The sequence below is a fragment of the Gavialis gangeticus genome, unplaced genomic scaffold (assembly GCF_001723915.1).
Source record: "Gavialis gangeticus isolate Ggan-Ray unplaced genomic scaffold, GavGan_comp1, whole genome shotgun sequence".
NCBI lineage: Eukaryota > Metazoa > Chordata > Crocodylia > Gavialidae > Gavialis > Gavialis gangeticus.
In genome coordinates, this window is record NW_017728993.1 from 5623675 (window position 1) to 5627415 (window position 3741).

Here is a 3741-nt window from a genome sequence, read left to right on the forward strand (position 1 = left end):
GGTTTCCCCTTGCAGGCTGGCAGCATTCCAGCCTGCAAGGAGCTGCTGGAGGCAGGGGGTATCCTGTGCACTTGTGTGCCCATGAAAGAACCAGGCAGTTCCCTGCAGGTAAGTCTATGGGGTGGGGGGGGGCATGGAAGCGGTGTGTGTGCAGGGCAGATAGAGCACACCCCCAATAGTGAAAGAGACAGTGGAGCAGAGGGCATGGCCTAGTTAGGATGGTGCATGGGGTCCCAGGGTGGGCAGTGGAGTGGGACAGAGCTACAGATAGCTTTTCCATGGGGTGCAAGAGTGTGGCTGGCCACCATTGCACCCCCCCCCCCCGGAAGGGGGACACAGCTGCACCACCCCCCACCCTCCCAGCTCTGCTCTGGCTATGCCATGCAAGGGGGGGGGGAGAGGGGGGGAAGCAGGCATGTGTCCCACCTTTACATTTTAAAAAGGAAGTCACCCTAGCATAACATTAACTGGCACCTTTCTTGGCAGAAGGACCTTGAACAAAAAGGCCAAGAGCTGGGCCAGCCTTGGCCTGTCGCAGTCACAGGTAGGTTGTGCCATGGGAAGCACAGGGAATGCAGACTATAGGGAATCATGGCTTTCCCTACTCTCAAGTCACAAATGCACAAATGGGCAAAATAGCATAAAGCTGAGCCAGGGCCCCTGCCATGTCAGACCTGTTGCCACTCAGAAGAACAACACCAGGTGCATGAGCTAATGCTATTAGCTGTCACCAGGCCCCATTTGGATAAAGTCCTGGGTCAAGACATATTACAGTATCTCAACACCAAGGTGTCACTGTCTCCACTGTCTTTTCCTTGGATTGCTCTAATCTGATTAGGCTAGGGCCAGAAATTACACATAAACTGGTATAAGTGATTAGAAACTGGTTCAAATCTGTAACACAATAGAAGTTCAGTGCACATAAACTGCTTTCAAAATGTCCAAAACAGGTTTAAGATAAACCTGGATGAATGTAGTATCAATCTCAACTGATTTAGATTAAATTGGTTTATTGAACCTGTCCCAGATCCCTTCCATTCAAGTTAATGCACTTTAAGTCAGGAATAGCATACTGTGAGGCTCCCAAAAGACCAGTGAGTTTACAGCCAAGGCACTCTTGTAGTAGGTGCAGAACATGTGGCACAATGGTCCCTCCCACGCATTCTTTCTGCTCCAGGACAGGCCTCCCAGGGTTGATCCCCCACTTTCTTCCCTTCCCTTCCTCACGTGAACAGGAGCTGAAAGATCACAATCTGGGCAAGATTAGCGTTTAATGATCACCTAGGCAGCTGTGATCGGAGGGGCTTCGTACTGCTGTGTTGGTTCTCTGCGCTTGCATCTGGAGTATGCAGCTTACAGTGCCCTCTGCTGCCCAAGTGCTGCCTGCATGTTTAGCCAGGTATGCTCCTGCCTCGTGCAGGAAGCTGGACTAAGATGCCTTTGTGAGGTTCTTGCCAGCCTGGCTGTCCCATGACTCTAACTGCTGCTATCTCAGGGCAGAGCCTGGTCTCTCTTCCCTCACTTGTAGCTTCCAGAGTTGGCAGATCAGGGTGGAGATAGCAACTTAGGGAACTGAAGAAAAGGCTTGCATGGCTGGGGAGACTGCAACTGAACTGACAGCTGGTCAGTAAAGCTTTGTGCTTGATGCTTCTGTTGATAACAAGTTGCATAGGGTTTTTTGGTGTACTACTGTGCCTTGGTGCAGACACCCTCTTCCCCCATGCTGTTTGCTATAGGAGACTGACGCACCAGTCTCTCACCACGAAAGCACTAAGTTTTCCTTCCAGGGAAAACAAGAACTCCTATAAATTCAATGGAGGAGCCCACTACCCTTTTCAAGCTATTAGCAAGTACAAATTTGTCCGTTTGGTGGGCAACACTTTTCCTTGTACCTCCACCAGAGCCATGCAGCTGGGAGATGCACCTGCACTCCTGCTGCTTCTCCCAGTCCCCTGCTCCCTGGCTGAGGCAAAAACAGCTTTAGGCAGAGGGGAGCTGCACCAGCGCTGTGGAGCTGGAAGTTGTTTTCATGCCACAGCTGCTCCTCTGGGCCCCACCTCCCCCAGCCTGGCAGGGCTGCTTTGAAGCTGTGCTCACACCCCAACTGGGGGATGGAGGGGGGGCAGGGGAGAAGTGGCAGTGGCATACACACAGCTTCCAGCTCCCTGGCTTGGGTGCAACTCCAGGCCAGATCCAATGGCTCTGAACACCTCTATGTGCAGCTGACACTTGCCCTGAAGTGTCAGAAAGACTGGAAGGTCCTTTACTGTGGTTTGACCAGGTAAATCGCATACTGCATGATGGGAGTCTGGTCTTTGATTATTTGCTAGAGCAGTGGTTCTCAATTGTGTTAGACTTCATGGCTCCTCTTAGCTTTTACTATTTTTTCTGTAGTCAAAAAAAATGAGTGAAGCAATTCTTCTGTTGCAAAGAACTCTGAAATACTACAAGAGGTCAGAATGCTTTTAACCCTATGAGTGATTCCTATTTGAAATCTCTGGGTTTCTCTTGTGAATCCTGTTTGCACTCCTAACAGTAGGGCTAGGGACAGAGGTGACATGTAAACCAGTTTAAGTAATCAGAAACTGGTTTAAATCTGTACAAATTCAGTGCACATAAACCAGTTTCAAAATGGCTGAAACTGGTTTAAGATAAACCTGGTTCAATGTAGTATCAGACTTAACTGATTTGGGTCAAACCAGTTTATGTCCCAGACCACTTTCTGGTTCAAGTTAAATCACAGTCCCTCAGCATCCCAGCATGCTTTCCAGCCCTGGCCTGTGCTGTGCTGTTTGTTCCAGCAGAGAAGGGTTAGAGGAAGGGGGAGGCAGGGACTGCCTCCACTCCAGGCAAACCCCTTCCCCAGGGTATGGAGTTGCCCTGCCCTGCTAAAAACTTACTGCTGGCTGCAACTGCGGACTACAAATCCTAGAGGCACCTGGAAGTAGCAAGAGGAAATGATGAGCAACCCTGCAGTCCTGCTGCTGCTGTAATTCTGAACTGCATATCCCAGAGACCTCAAGGGTAGCAGGAAAAAGAAGCAAACACACAGCCCATGCTGGCTACGTGCCAGAGAGCCATGCACCAGCACCTCCGCCCCCCCCAGCTTCTGTCCAGAGCCACTGCAGGTATGTGGCTGCATTTCCTGAATCAAAAGTGCGTCCGGTTTTCTCAGTTTAATCTCTGCCTCTTAGACTAACCTGCAAAGATGGAATCGATTCAGTCACAGGCTTTTTGACTGTCTGTGCTTAGCCTGGGTGGCACTTTGCAGCATCCTTGAAAGGATCTCATGGCACCCTCAGCTGAGAATCACCTGGATAGAGGAATCCTAAGAAACACGAGATGAAGCAAAAAACTTCAAGAGTATTTTAAAAATGTTTCACCTGCAACACAAACAAACAAAAACAACAAGTACATTATAAAAAGAAATACAATGAAAATCCAGTTCAAAGAATTAGTCTGAAAATTTGAAGCCTAATCCATTAAAGGCATTTAATTGATCTTCAAGTGCAAATCTCAACACAGTCTGAAGTATGGCATAACTAACTCTACTACTATACACCACTGTGTCTTCACACCCTTCATGAACAAAATGACCAAGGATCCTGGTTTTGTTTAAAAATTGCAAATTCTCCAGTTAAAACACACTGAAATCTGCACTTTATGATGAAAATGAAACACCACTACCTATCTATCAACCATGTTTTATTGATATAGTTACAATTTTAAAGCAATTTGGAA